Genomic DNA, 15,388 nt, shown 5'->3' with positions numbered 1-15,388 from the left:
GAGGAGACATTAAAACCTTAAAGTCACAGAGTTAACTTTTTTTTAAGTTTGTATTTTGTATTGGGGTATAGCCAATTAACAGACAATGTTGTGACAGTTTCAGATGAACAGCAAAGGGACTCAGCCAGACATATCCCTTCTCCCCCAAACTCCCCTCCCATCCAGGCTGCCACTAACACGGAGCAGAGGGTCCCTGTGCTATACGGTAGGTCCTTGTTTGTTACCCATCACACAGTTAAGCCAGAATACAAACTCATTTTAGTGACTTCTTTTCCATGATTCTGTCCTCAAGACTACAAATATTCCGAAATTAGAAACATAAATTAATTCACACATGTGGGAATGTTAACTTGCTACTTTTTATAACTGTTATAAAACTGTCGACTTTCCAACACTGGATTTTATCATTTCAAATATCTGATCATTAAAAACACTATTCTGAATAGATAAGTGGGCAGTTTATAATTTAAAAATTAATTTTGTAAAGTATTTATTGGGTGCCTTCTATATGTCAGACACTCTCCTCAGAACTAGAGATTCAGAAATAAGCAAAATAGACACAATCCTTGCCTGTATGGTTAATATAGATTGAATTAAAATGTTCAATCTTACTAATAATCAAATATGTACATAAAGAAATGCAGCAACCATGTACTTTTAATTATTATTGTATCATATCAGCTCTTTAAAACAAAAAGAGATAATGCTCAAGGCCACCAAGATACTTTCATGCACTATATAAGAGGAACTCCGAGATTAGAATCCCCTGCTGGGAAAGAAATTTTGCAGTAGAAAGAGAGCCTATGAAATGCCTATAGGTTTTGGTTCAGAAGTCTCACTCCTTGGAATCTTTCTTAACAGAAAATACCAGATGCACAAAGATGTTCATTTCAGAGTTCTTCATAATAGTTTAACATTTTTTTAAAAGTAAGGATGATGATAAGAACAATGAAGAAAAACATGAGGTATCCACACAATAGACTTAAATATCAGCTTTCAGATAGGACATTTTAAATGCTTTGTGTAGAAAAAAAAAAAAGACTATGTAAAATGGCATAGTCAGTATGAATATGCCTCTCCTAGAAGAAGACATCCCAAAATGATAACATTATGGGTAGTTTATTTTTTACCTCCTGTTACATTTTTTGGTACTTTTTAGATTTCAACAGCAAGATTTTACTATTTTTATCATCAGGAGAAAACTTAGCTCTCCATCCCTCACCCCCCTCCCCATACCCTCCCGCTTGCTGTATTCCCACCACCACCAAATAATGTTTTAGCTCCAGCCATCTATTTGTCTTTGTGGAGTTGCAGCAAGGAAAATGCTAATGGGAAGAAAAGGGTACCAGAGGGTATGTGAGAAATGTGTTTTCTTTTTCTCAATTGTCATCTTATATTTAACTCTGAATAATTCTTTTTTCCTCTTTTATCATATTGGTGCTGGACTTACATATAACAGAGGTCCCAAAAGAGAGTTTAAACATTAATGTTAGGTTAAAACTTCATCCTATTGCCTTGCACACTGGATCAGAGCCCACACGTATCATCAATGTACCTGAAGTTTCATTCAAACAGCTTTGCGCAACTAAAATTAATCTCTTACCGGGTAAGCTCCCTGTGTCCCTGATCCCACATTATCCTCCAGCCCTAGTCATCCAGAAAAGGTGGAAATGAACCCTGGCAAAAGGCTCGAGAAAACCTGCCAGACGCACAGGAGGAAATGTCTTTATTCAGCCTTGTTTGTCCACAGCTTTTCCATGAACTGCTGTGGGTTATTCTGGATGGAACGTTCCGTGCTGGCAATGGCAAGATCAACTCAAGAGTTAAACGTGACCAGGTCAGAAATGTGCTAGGGAGTGGTCTGAGGGACTGCAGGGCATGGAGGCGGGGGAGAGGGGGGCGGCAGGCACTCAGGGGGTTTGTGATCCTGTCCAGCTGTTCTCAGGGCCTTGAGAGACTTCCGATGACTTGACCCTCCTCTCCTCCGGTCATTTCTGCTTGTCTTGATGTCGGATGCCATGGAGCTGTTAGGATCACTGATCTAAATGGAATGAAACAGTGGAACAAGTTTGGGTTACCGATGGAATTTCCACCCAGTAGCAATTTGTTGTTGATGCCTTCTGAATCCTTAAAGAAAAATCCTTAATAAGCTTATGTTTAATATTGCACTCAGTTGGAAATATTAACTAGGAAAGCCTAGCTCTGAAGGATTTAGATTATATATGTTTATTTCTTTTGTAACTAATGCACAATTATATGTGTGCATTATTTAACAATTATATTAAGAACAAAATATTATTATACCATGTTGTATTTTTGAGTGCATGCATGCTCAGTCACTTCAATCGTGTCCGACTCTTTGTGACCCTATGGACCATAGCTCACCAGGCTCCTCTGTCCAAGGGATTCTCCAGGCAAGAATACTGGAGTGGGTTGCCATGCCTTCCTACTGTTGTATTATTATGTTATACTAAATAAAACCTTCAAGATGAAACTAATCCTCAATGCCCAAATAGTTTCCAAGAGAAAATATTTAATATAAATCAACTTGGAACTCTGACAATGCACCTTGTATTGAGTAAGTTCCACTGAAATATTTGTATTCAACTGAAAAACGTGCTAGAAAGAGAAGCAGAGTCAGGGCACTGTGTGGAAACCCTGGTCTGGCTAACCAGCTGCAGAATTTGGGGAAGATGTTTACTCTCCACCTCTGAGCCTCAGTTTCTGTATGTGTAAAATGAGATCGCTGTCAAACAAGGACCTCAAACTCTTCACCCAGCGTTCTGACACAGGGTGCTGGGTTGGGCTCTCAGGAGTGTATGTGTCATCCATGGTGGTTACTAAGGAAAGGAATTCCAGGGTCCACACTCTTGACTCTGCCTCTACTCCAGGTCTCTAAGCATGTGCTATGATGATGCAAGAGTGTGTGTCCATGACTTCAGGCAAACATACATGTTCCAAAGACTAATAATAGTGAGACACAAGGGAGGGACAGGAACCAGAGAGAAAAAGATGGTTTTGGGGTCGCAGGCAGGGCCAAACATCATTGAATAGAAACACAGCATTGAGAGAAGCTAGCCTGAGCACCACTCCCCATAGCCAAACCGGATCTCCTCTGCCATCCCTTAGCAAGGACCACTATAATCCGCTCTCACCAAGAATAAACAATTCCTTTATCCTCCATGATTTGGAGGTTGGGGCTTCCCTGGTAGCTCAGCTGGTAAAGAATTTGCCTGCAATGCAGGAGACCCCGGTTCGATTTCTGGGTCGGGAAGATCCCCTGGAGAAGGGCTAGACTACCCAGTCCAGCATTCTTGGGCTTCCCTGATGGCTCAAATGGTAAAGAATCTGCTTGCAGACCTGGATGTGATCCTTGGCTTGGGAAGATCCCCTGGAGGAGGGCATGGCAAGCTACTCCAGTATCCTTGCCTGGAGAATCCCATGGACAGAGGAGCCTGGTGGGTTAAAGTCCACGTGGCCGCAAAGAGTCAGACAGGACTGAGCAATTAAGCACGGCACAGCACAAGATAAGAATCCCCCCCAACCCTCCTCCCCAGGGCTCAGAACTGGCCCTTGAAATTCCAGCACCGAAATACATATAGGCTTATGATGGTTCATTACAATAGAATTATTCTTTTATTTCACCAGCTCTTGCTGGGCATCATTTTATTGCCAGAAAGCTGTGGAGCATATAAAGAGGGAGGCATAAAGAGGGTATGGTCCCTACCCTCAAGGATAGCAAAGACTTGCACATAACCATTAACTCTCTTCTCAGTTCTATAGGATTTACAACGTGCAGCAGAGTCATCAGAGACATGATCACATGGTACCTAGAGTGATGTCTTCTTACATCATACACTACCTCCCGGGCCATTATGAAGTGGCTGACTTTCAGTGTGAAGCCCCCCTTCTCTGCTCTGCAGCTGGGTTCCTGCAGACTGCAGCTCCGCTCCGCCAGCGGGCTCTGCGCTAGTTTCTGCCATCAGAGCTACGAGGCTGAAAGAGGAAGAGGCTCGCTTTGTCTTGTCTGCCTCCTGGTCCTGGGAGTGTCACCCCAGCCACGCTTCTTCACTCCAGCAGTGACAGTTCCTTCCCAGAGCAGTCACTGAATCCAGTTTTCAGCTTCCCCAACACTTAGAATCCGCTTTGTGGAGTGGGCTGCCAGGACCACAGCCGGCAGCAGGCTTCGCCGAGTCTGGGTCCCACAGTCCTGGGAGCTCAGAGACGCCAGCCCCAGCAAGTAGCATCCACTCTTCAGAGGTCCAAGTTTCAGTTCCATGGGGCCTGCCCTCATGATTGCTAAGTTTTAATAATGTAACCTCTTCCCTCTGTTTCCTCAGCCCCGGGGGCGGTAGCTACTTCCTGCAGTGACCACTTCCATGGTATCTGAAGACTTCCCTTTTCATCTTTCACTTACCTGTGAACATCTTCAAATAAGGGATTTGGTTTCTGTCTCCTGATAAGACGCTAATGGATGAGACTCCCTGGATAAATTGAAAGTCAGGAGAGAGAAGAGTGAACATCATGAGTTTTGGAGTCACCCAGACCTGGATTTGAATTATGGTTCTGATCTTCCCAACCCAGGCATCGAACCCGTGTCTCTTACATTTCATGCACTGGCAGGAGGGTTCTTTACCACTATCACCACCTGGGAATCCCTCTTTTACTTTTAACAGCTACCTAATTCCTTCCAGCCTTGATTAGCTGGTACCAAAGATGGGGTATTCAGCTGCCATGAGGCTAGCTAAAGGTCTTGGCACAAATGGCCTGCTCAGTGATAGCAGCCATTACCATTACCAGATTGTTAGCTTCTAAGGCCAAAGTCAAGGTCTTGTATATCTTATCATTCCCAATAGGATGTATCATAAATCTATTTACGTGAGATATACTTAATAAGGTGATATTGAATGAAAAAAGTACTTAAACTATTCATGGATGAAGTGAAGTACTTAACTTTCACAGATCTAACATGAAACCCTTTGTGGTGGTCAAGTTTTATCTTGAAGTTATGGTTTAAAACATCTTTTTAAATTGCTATTTTAAAATAAAGAGTAGTGAATTGACCTGGGTGATAAGAAAAGAAAATCCGTGTCATTCATTCTTCTATCAGCCTGGCAAGTTGTCTCAGAGCCTGACTAATAGGATGTCGGAATGTACCATAACTTCCAGAAAGGAGCCAAATTTGGCTGGCGAGTGACACATTTGGGGCTCTTCCCAGCTACAAAGCAGACACTAGTTTTGTTTTTTGTTTCACGGCATACTTCATAAAGAGAAGGATTTCGACAACTCATATAATCAGTAATATCTCTTCTGAGTGTTGAATTCAAGACTTTAATGTAAACCCTGAAAATGAACGTGGTCCTGAAGGAGTGTCCGGGGCCTTCGCAAGTCACTGTGGATAAAAGTCGTTCCAACGCCAGAGGGGAGAACAAAGCACCTATTCTTTTCAGTACAACAGAGAGATAGACACCCAATCTGGGTAACGGCTGTGTACACAGGCGAAGGAGGAAGTCCGCAGTGCTTTCTTGTTTCACATTTAGGGTTGTGTGGGGTGGGGCCTGATAAAGGTATTTGCGTCTAAGTATGGAAGGCTTCCCCACTCCCAAAGGCCTGGATGGGGATGTGGAAGAACTCAGTTCATTCCAGAACATTGCCTTCCCACAAAAGCCTACAACATCTATAAAGAGAAAAACAGCTGCCCAAGATCCTAAATCATTCGTTTCTCAAATAAGCCATGAATCTTAGCTAACCAGGGGTGCTGGTTTGAAAGAACCATAGTGTGCTATCCTCTTGAATGGCTTTCCTAGCCTTGAAGTAGCTATTGATTTCTTTGTGAAACAGTGTGACCCTAAACACAGGAAGACAGGCTGCAGTGTGCGAGAGCAAGTCATGCTGTTTCCAGAAGACGTTTCTTGTTTCCAGCCATCCATTTGGGGGCTGGCCAAGGCCATGTCCTCCAGGAAGCCTTTTCTGAGCATGCGCGCTTCTCTTAGAGCAGGTGGGCATTGCAGCGAACACACAGTCCCACCTGGATTGTGAGCGGACACTGTGTTTGCTCTCTGACAGTCACACACACACACCACACCACACACACACACTGCACGCAAGAGGGAGAGAAAGAAAGAGGAAGGAAGGAAAACGGAAAGGAAGAAAGGGGGGAAGGGAGAGAGGGAGGGAAGCAGGTAGGAAGGGAGACAGGAGAAAGAAAAAGGAGGCAGATGGGAGAGAGGCAGGGAGGGAGGAAGAAAGAGAAAAACAGGAGAGACAGAATCATTCAGAAACAAAGCGTTCTCAGGCTGTGTGAGAAACAGCCGTTTGTAGAGATCATTGCTACTACACAGACGGAGATGATCTTTTCTTGGATTAATCATTGCCCAGGCTGGAGGTGGAGGACCTGAACCATCTGCACGGAGCTCCTGGGGAAATAAGTCTGGGTCACCTGTGAGGGTGAACAGCTCTGATTGTGTCTTGGACATTCATTAGGGTGTGGAATCACCTTTGCTGGGTTAATATGCTGCACGCTAGAGGTTTACCCCTTGGTCTGGACACATGGCTGGGGGTGGTCCACTAGAACGCCAGGTTTACAAACAGGCAGAGACAGCAACTTTCAGCGAACCGGGGCCAGGGCAGAGATGGCAGCGAGGGGAAGGTCCAGATACCAGATTAGATCAAAGCCAAATACCTGGTCAAGCTAGAGGGGACATCTAGCTGATGAATATGCCTCAGGCACGTTCAATGACAGCTGGTTGAAGGCCAGGCGAGGCACAGAGGCCTGTGTGTCCTTTCAGCTGAGGCTGCACATCGTCCGTGCTGGTCCTGCCAGTCCTCAGCTGGCTGTTAGTTATCTCAGGACACCAAATCTGTGCGTCTCTGCCCCGCCGTGCCCCGCCATTTCATTACCTATGGTTTCTTTTCCTCTTTGGTTTCCTAGCTACACTTTTGAAAACTGTTAACTCTTTCTTAGTTAAATTAAGGTATAAAGGGAATGCTTACATCTTAGCTAGGTAATATAAAGAGTAAAAACACCACTCATACGTAGAGTAGGCATAAGTGAACATACAATCATATGTCTGTACAGGCTTGGGGGCAGTGAATGCTGATCAGTCCCAAGTCTTTAATTAACAGCCTTAGACAGGAACTTCCCTGGTGATCCAGTGGTTCCAGTGAAGGAAGTGCAGGTTCGATCCCTGGTTGGGGAGCTAAGATCCCATGGCAGCATGCCTTGCTGCCAAAAACCATAAAACAGAAGCAATATTGTAACAAACTCAATAAAGACTTTAAAAATGGTCCATATTTTTTTAAAAAACAAACCAAAACTTAAAAAAAAAAAAAAAAGGCCTCAGACAAGTTAACCTCTCTGAGCCTTGATTTCCCTGTCTATAAAATGAGGGTGATAATCATACCCACTTCACAAGACTGTGTGATAATAAAGATCAAATAAGTTAACAGGATTGTGGTAGAGGCTGCTCCATGTCCACCTATAATATCTATTCCCTCCTTTATTCTAGCAATGAAGTTTTACCTGGATTCATGGCCATCTGGAGTAAAAATTACATCTCTGAGTGTCCTGCAGTTAGTAATTCCATTTGACTCAGTGCTAACCAATGATTTACACATGGAGACATGGTGGTCAACTTTTAGGAAATGTCCTTAGACTGAAAAAGAAATCCTTCACATCATCTTCTTTTCTTGCTCATCAGAGTGTGGAAGTGATGGCTAGAGCTCGAGCAGGCTTCTAACTGTGGAAGAGCAAGAATAAAGAAGACTGGGTTCCTGTAAGGTTTGAGGGTGCCATTAGACAGCCCTGAAGTGCCTGCCTTGGGATTCATTACAAAAGAGTAATGACCTAACTTTTGAAAAAAAAGTCCATTTTCAGAGAGTCTTCAGGTACCATTACACTACAATCTAACTAGGGCTATAGAGTATGCAGAATGATTAGAATAGGAGAGATCTTATTGTTATTTTTTCTGATTTTTAGGAAATACATATCAAAGTTCTCAAAAGTACAGACATGGAGCAGATGGGTCAAGAGGGTCAAAGAGGGAGTACTGGTCTACCCCTCCATGACCTTGGCACCACTCCCACGGCTATGTGGGTAGGACAAGAAGTACAGTCTTTACCAGGCAGAGGCTATGGGCCACCAGCCAGAAGGGAGCACTCAGCCTCCTGGCCTCACTTTATCCCCACTGCTAGTCCTCTCCTGCAAGCAGCACTATGACCTGGAAAAGGGGGAAAGGACAGAAAGTACCCCCATGAACCACACAAACGTTGGACGCTGGTAGACCTGAGTCTGTGTCCTGGCGCCTCCAACCACTTGCTCTGTGACTTTGGGCTAGTTTCAAACCTCTCTGAGCGCCAGTCTCTTCACGTCAAAATGGATCATGGGAGATTACCAGCTCCTTCGTGTTGCTGTGAGACTTAAACAAAATGTCAAGTTTTGAACATCATGCCTGACACAGGATAAGTATTCGGTAAATGTTTAGATGTGAAACCTGAGCTTCATCTCACCATTCCCAACCACAGCCACAGGCTTCCTCCAGAGCCATTTGACTAACTGTCTGCAGCAAGGACTCTTTCCCCCACGCTGTGCCTTTTGCTCCCTGCTCTCTACAGGCAGCTCCATTGGTTCTTTCCGTCTCTTCTTATCTTGCACAGATTTTCCGGGCACCTTTAAGTCCTCCTTGACTTTCAGCCCAGGGCAATCTCTCTCCCTTTTTCCTGGACGGTGCCAGCATTTGATGTCCAACCACTCGTTAACATTTACTGCCTCAGATTGGTATTGAATTTCAAAGTGCGTGTCTCATCTTGCCAGCCTTACCTTATGCTCTACAAGGGTGTGGCTCATGCCTGTGGCACCGTCTATCCCTTCAGCCCTTAACTCAATGAACACTTGCTGAGCAAGGAAACCAAACCCAATTATCCAGAGCCTTCTAACTAATTTCTCTTTTGGAGTCCTTTTTGAACCTACATGCCTATTGGGCAGGCTTCCCAGGTGGCGCTAGTGGTAAAGAACTCACCTGATGTCGATTCTATCTCTGGGTTGGAAAGATCCCCTGGAGAAGGGCATGGCAACCCACTCCAGTATCCTTGCCTGGAGAATCCCATGAATAGCAGAGCCTGAAGGCTACAGTTCACGTGGTCACAGAGTCAGACATGACTGAAGCAACTCAGCATGCAGGCATGCCTATCGGGCATCAGTGTTCCTCCGAGTTCAAAGCACGTGGACAATGGTGCCTTCCTGTGACATCATCGGATGCTCCTAAGTGCCGGGGTCCGCATCCAACTCAGGTCCGACGGCACAGATTGCTTGGCTGACTCTGGTCAGTCATGGGGAATAAGAGGAAAGGTGAGAGAGGACTTCACTTAGGAGAAATTCATTACTCCAAACAAGTAAAATGATGTAGAGAAATGTTTTAGGGGTGGTAAGTCAATACTACTGTTTGGAGTTTGGCAGCACATGAGATTTGTCTTTTGAAAGAACACTGCGATGGAAGCTATCACTATCGTTTTGAATATGAGAATGCTTTTGTCTTTTAAAAATCTATCTATTCTTGACTGCACTGGGTCTTTGTGGCTGCCCAAGGCCTTTCTCTAGTTGTGGCAAGCCAGGGCTACGCTCTTCTTGCCGGGCACGGGCTCTAGCGCGTAAGGGCTTCAGTAGTTGCAGCACGTGTGTTCAGTTGCTCCCTAGCATGTGGGATCTCGGCTCTGGGTGCTAGGTCGCCCCAGTTGGGTCTGACTCTCTGTGACCCCATGGACCATAGCCTGCCAGGCTCCGCTGTTCATGGGATTCTCCAGGCAAGAGTACTGGAGCGGGTCGCTATGTCCTCCTCTGGGGGATCTTCCTGACCCAGGGATCGAAGCTGCATCTCTTACATCTCCTGCAATGGCAGGCGGGTTCTTTACCACTAGCACTAGCTCAGATCAAACCTCTGTCCCTTCACTGGCAGACAGATTCTTAACCACTGGCCCATCAGGGAAGTCCCTGCATTTGTCTTTTTAAACAGGTATGTTGGACTTGTTTCATGTACGTGCTGTCCCCAGTGCCCTAAGGGAATGAACAGAATGGCAAGAGCTGCTGAGCTGGTCACTCTGGAATAGCGTTCCTCCCCTGGACCAGAGGCCCTGCCTTCCTCCAAGGAAACTGGAAAGATCCACAGGACTGTTAGGTCATCCCAGCTGCATGGTGGGACAGAAATACTACAAAGGAATTCCCCTGCCATCGCTATCACTTTTCAGGTAATTGAAGACTCATGAGGGATGCTTATTAACAATATAAATTCCCTCATTTCTAACTCCAGCCTACCCACCCCCAGGGACTCAACAGGGCTATGGTAGGACTCAGGAATCTACATTTCCCCCCAAACTGCAAGTGCTCTCGATGCCGGGCAGGGCTCACAGACTACGCTTGGAGAAACACCGCCTTAAAAGAAAGACCTTTCACCCTGAACAGGATCCACTGCTGCCTTCCCTCTCGCAGCCTTTCCACCTTAGATGTGGCAGTAATAAAGCAGTGAGTTAATCATCTCCGTGAAAACGCAGACGGAGCAGTGAGCTGAGGACAATTCTGAACTAGAGGCACTCCAGTTCTGGAGGTGTGTGGGTGGTTGGCCCTTTCAAGGCAACCTGCGCCGAAGGTTGGGTCAAGATGTTTTTGGGTGGCGAAGGGCAGGTCCTGGAAGTGTGCCCCAACTGTGGACACGAGAAGGACGTTGGCCACCAGCTGCTGTGGGAAGGTGACTCATCAGCCTGTGTGGCGGTAACCACTGGCTGGCGGAATGACTCCCTTGGCCGTGGGGGGCCGTGGGGGAGGTGATGGCTGTGGTTGGAGAGAGCAGTGCATTCCAGAGGAGAACCAGACCTCCTGCAAGGATGCCGATCTGCGCTGTCAGTCACCTTGGCAGCGATGGAGGAGGGAGAGGGAGGGGTAGATGAGCGGTCTCAGCAAGACGGCAGAGGCACCATTTAGTCACTGGTGTGAACAACCCTGTGTTCACTACCCCTGGACTCACCCTGCCTCCTTCTCTCCCCATCTCCAAATCCAAAGACTAAATCTGGTCGATTCTACACTGTAACGTCTGCTAGGTGCCCCCTCTGCCAGCACCTCTGTTACTGCTGTCATATACCATACATCTTTCTCTTTCTGCGCATCCCCACCATGGTCACCCAGGCTTGAGGCCCTGTCATTGCTCACTTGGACTCCTGTCCCTGCCTGCTGCCTCCCGATCTCTACTCCAATCCTTCCTACAGCCACCAGTGCATTCTCTCCAAAAGTGAAAATCCAAGCATAGCATTCCCTTACTTAAAATTCACAGCTAGAAGGGGAAAAAAAAAATCCTCAGCTTACCACGGCTCAGTGGTTCTTGAACTTCACTGTGCCTCAGAATCACCTGGGGGCTTGTTAAAACACAGCACGGGGCCCCAGCTGGAATGTTCTTCACTCTTCCACATCTTCCTCCTTTACCCACTGAATTCCTGACCCTATAATCTCTGTGACGCCTTCTCCACCTCTTTGCCTTCATCCTCACTCCACCTCCCCCAGCATCATCATCATCATCACCACCCACACACATTGAGTGCTTGCTATGGTGCATTCCATTGAATCACCACGGGGAAAAAAAAAAAAAATCCATGATGTGGGTCCCATTATTCTTCCTATATAGTATAGGTGTTGAAACTGGGGCTCAGATAGGTTCAGAAACTTGCCCCAGTCAGATGACTAGAAAGCAGTGAAGTCAGAATTCAGTGCCTGGGCTCAGGACCCCAGCAAATATCGACTCATCCAGATGGAATTAAACCTTTCTTCCTCAATGCTCTCGGCACACTCTTCCTGTCACTTACACATCTAAATCCACACACAACCAGGCTGAGTTATTTGAGGGTAGGTCTTCACCTTTGTTTCCTATGCATAGCCCATAGAGGGAACTCTATGTTGAGTGAATAAAACACGAATTATGCACAGTAGAGTACCAGCAAATGTAAAGTAAAATTTTTTGATGGGCCATAAGAAATGAGAAATATTCCAGGTTATTTAAGTTCCTTATAACATGCAAACTCAACATATAACATGCCAACAGGTACCATTTCACACTGGGGATACACAAGAATCACTCTGTGTTAGGGGAAACCCTGAGACAAATGAAAATACAAAGAACATGATTGCCATTAAGTCGTCCTTTTGACCTTTCCATTCTGACTCTCCTGATTACATCTTTTAGACACATTCAAAGTACATGGAGGTGTTTCTGGAATAGCATGATGGCAGAAGTATTAATTTTACAGGAAACTTTGGTTAAGTCTTTTCTACTGGTGCAGAAAAATAACTTGAGAAGTCAGCATTTTAAGCAAAAATTAAAACAAAAATTTACAGGAGTAGGTGTTTTAGAGTGAAATTTCACATGTATTTGGAACCAAGACCAAAACAATGCTTTCTGTAAATGAGCACCATTAACTAGCGAATATAACTTAACTTCCATATACAAGTCCAAAGTATAAGCAAATGGCAATTTTTTGCTTCTCTCTTTTACTAGGAAGGAAATTGTTGCCAGCCAGCCCCCAGGGCATCTCTCCCCTGCTGCAGCTTTGCTTTCCTGGGGTAAGAAATTACATTTTTGGTCAAGAAAGGGGGAAAAAAATGAGAGAATGCTACACCCCAGAGTAAAAATGACCTGTCAGCACTGATTTTCCAGAACTAGTGCCTGCCTCACAGCTCCTCCCCATCTCAGTCTGGGCTTGGGGCCATGCAGTGCCAAAGGTAGTGCTCCTTTTCCATCTGACTTCAAAGCCGTTGTCAGAACGAACCATAAGTTACTAGGCTCTGTCCATGTGGACGCCGCTCCGCAGGCACCTGAAGGCCCAGCATCACCTGCCCTGTTCTGGAAGGAAGGCAGCGAAACAGAGCGAAAGCCGCGCCTCTCCCCTCGTGCAGGGTACATTCTCTCTCGCTACCAACTGTACAAAGCCCTGCTCTCTCAGGCACGTCTCGGACCCAGAGTAGCTCACCGTCTGGGCCTCTGGGTCTTCTCCCTCCCTTAGAAGCAAAGCTCGCAGGCCTTCTGGGACCTGCTGAGGCCCGGAGCTGGGGCTCCTCCTCGCTAGCAATGGGGAAGCTTGAAGTTCCTTTCACCCAGTGGGCATAGAGGTGACTTCATCCTGCAACTCACTGAGGCTGGTTTTCCCTTCCCTATAAGTCAGTCAGCACAAATCTTTGCAGAGAAGCCTGGAGTTCTAAGCATTCGCTCAGCAGAAGGAGAAAAAAAAAAAAAAAAAAAAAACCACCACTTTTCCAACCCAGCCCCGTTAAGGACACGGTCTCAGACATTTCCTGCCTGAGCCCCAGCGGCTCCCCTCCTCTTGCACACGTGCTCCCCCTACTGCCTGATGCTGGCAACGCAACCTTGGCTCCAGGAGACCCAGGAACGCCCCAGCCTGGTCCTGGAAGAGCCATGTTGTAAGGCTCTAGGGGGATTGCCAAAAAATGAACCAGTAGATCCTGAAGAATTCTTCCATGGCTTCGGGGAAGGGCCCAAGCCACGTCTTTATATTTCAAGAGTAAACTCTGTAGTAAAGACTGAATAAACAAATCTTTCCTGAATAGAATTTTGCCAAATAAATTAAATGTAGGCTTCCCCCTAAGAGTTAAATAAACGAAAAGAGCTTTGGACTTGGATTGCGAATAGGGGACTCAGATTCAGGTTTTGCTCCTTTTTTTAAATAAGTGACCTTGGACTTTTAACCATTTTCAGTATCAGTTTCTTCATCCACTATTTGGGCATATGGCTCATCTCTTAGTGTTGCTGTGAAAAGTAAATAAAAGAATGTGAATCTATTGCTGATTCATGTCAATGTATGACAAAACCCACTGAAAAAATAATTCATTAAAAAAAAAAAGAATGTGAATGTGTGAGAAAAGCGTTTTATAACATAAAAATTTAATATGAGCTATTATTTTTTTCCCTTCCAATGCAACACACACACACACACACACACACACCCCTCCCTTTTTCTTACATTTCAGTGGAAATGGTAGAGGAGGCAATTTAAACCCCCCCAAAAGGAAGTAGGACAAGGAAGCTCAGTCACACACAGGAAGTAACAAAAATGCCATCAGAAAATATTGGCTCAAGCAAAAGAAAAAAAAAAGTCATAGGCTACGTTTTAAAGATCAAGTTAGGCTTAGTTCATGATTTGGGGTGTTGCACAGATCCCTAAGTTAAGGGGTTTTCAGAGATGATTAGCTAACTCTTTTGACCTTGATTTGACCTCACAAATGGGAATTCTCCGGGGCGTGTTTGTGGATCTCTGTAGTTGGTAGGTTCCTGCCTTTTTAAATGTAGGTCTCTCCTCCTTTTCCCCTGCGGCCCTGGGAGGGGCCCAGCGCCCTGAGCCGGGGCCCCGCCCTCGCCCGCGCCCGGAGCCGCCCAGCCTCCTCTCGGATTACTCCTCCCTTCCTGGCCTCACAAACTTGCCACATTGTAGGTTGGCTTCTGCAGGAAAAGAAAAGCTCTGCAGAGCCGGCGCACAAAGAAGTTTTACAGTGCTAGGGTTCAGGTCCAACTTTCCTTCCACATTTTTGTTCAGAAGAGACAAAATCTTGGATATTTTCCTAGGAGGAAAAAAAAAAAAAACAACCTAAAGGGAAACAAAATAACATGTCAGGACACATTGTGCTATTTATTTTCTTGTTTTTCCTCTCATTCTTGAAACTTCCCTTCAAAAATCTTACCACCTTTCTTGCCTCTTCCTTAATTTTGTGTATTTTTAGCATAGGGAGAGAGAGGATTTGAAGCCTAAGGATTTTAAGTCAGAACCAAGGAGGAGGGCATGGCAACCACTCTAGTGTTTTTGCCTGGAGAATCCCCCTGGACAGGGCAGCCTGCTGGGCTACAGTCCATGGGGTCTCAGAGTCAGACATGACTGAGCGACCAAACACAGTGTACGTCAAGCATTCCTAAAACTCGTCATCTGTTTGCAGAATCAGGCTTCCTTTTCTGACTCAAATGAAGAGACTGGTTTCTGCCTTCTTTCCCCAGACTTTTTAAATTAAACCACTCTTCAGCAAATTGCTTGGGGAAGGTGCCATTGGGAAAGTAAGGAGATCCATGTCCATCTAAGTGACTCAAGTTTAAGGATAATGCCATCAGTTCAGTCACTCAGTCGTGTCCGGCTCTTTGCAACCCCATGAACCGCAGCACGCCAGGCCTCCCTGTCCATCACCAACTTCCGGAGTTTACTCAAACTCATGTCCATGGAGTCGGTGATGCCATCCAACCATCTCATCCTCTGTCGTCCCCTTCTCCTCCTGCCCCCAATCCCTCCCAGCATCAGGGTCTTTTCCAATGAGTCAGTTCTTCACATCAGGTGGCCAAAGTATTGGAGTTTCAGCTTC

The 15,388-nt window shown here is 45.7% G+C and overlaps 1 long non-coding RNA gene across 3 annotated transcripts; it reads right to left on the bottom strand.

Moving 5' to 3' along the window:
• Nucleotides 1–1,103: 1,103 nt before the first annotated feature.
• Nucleotides 1,104–13,188, bottom strand: LOC122673552. 3 transcript variants are annotated; one of them, XR_006334715.1, is made up of 3 exons: nucleotides 13,003–13,188; nucleotides 4,418–4,484; nucleotides 1,104–2,041 (listed from the first exon to the last, which is right to left on the bottom strand). It is a non-coding gene; the product is annotated as an uncharacterized LOC122673552 (long non-coding RNA). The 3 variants fall into 3 exon arrangements; XR_006334714.1 differs by lacking the exons at nucleotides 4,418–4,484; nucleotides 13,003–13,188 and adding exons at nucleotides 9,018–9,317; nucleotides 11,348–11,866; XR_006334716.1 differs by lacking the exon at nucleotides 13,003–13,188 and adding an exon at nucleotides 11,348–11,866.
• Between the last annotated feature and the right edge of the window lie 2,200 nt (nucleotides 13,189–15,388).

The sequence above is a fragment of the Cervus elaphus genome, chromosome 17 (genome assembly GCF_910594005.1).
Source record: "Cervus elaphus chromosome 17, mCerEla1.1, whole genome shotgun sequence".
Taxonomy (NCBI): Eukaryota; Metazoa; Chordata; class Mammalia; order Artiodactyla; family Cervidae; genus Cervus; species Cervus elaphus.
The sequence above is the reverse complement of the archived record's forward strand: the minus strand, read 5'-3'. Positions and strand labels throughout refer to the sequence as shown.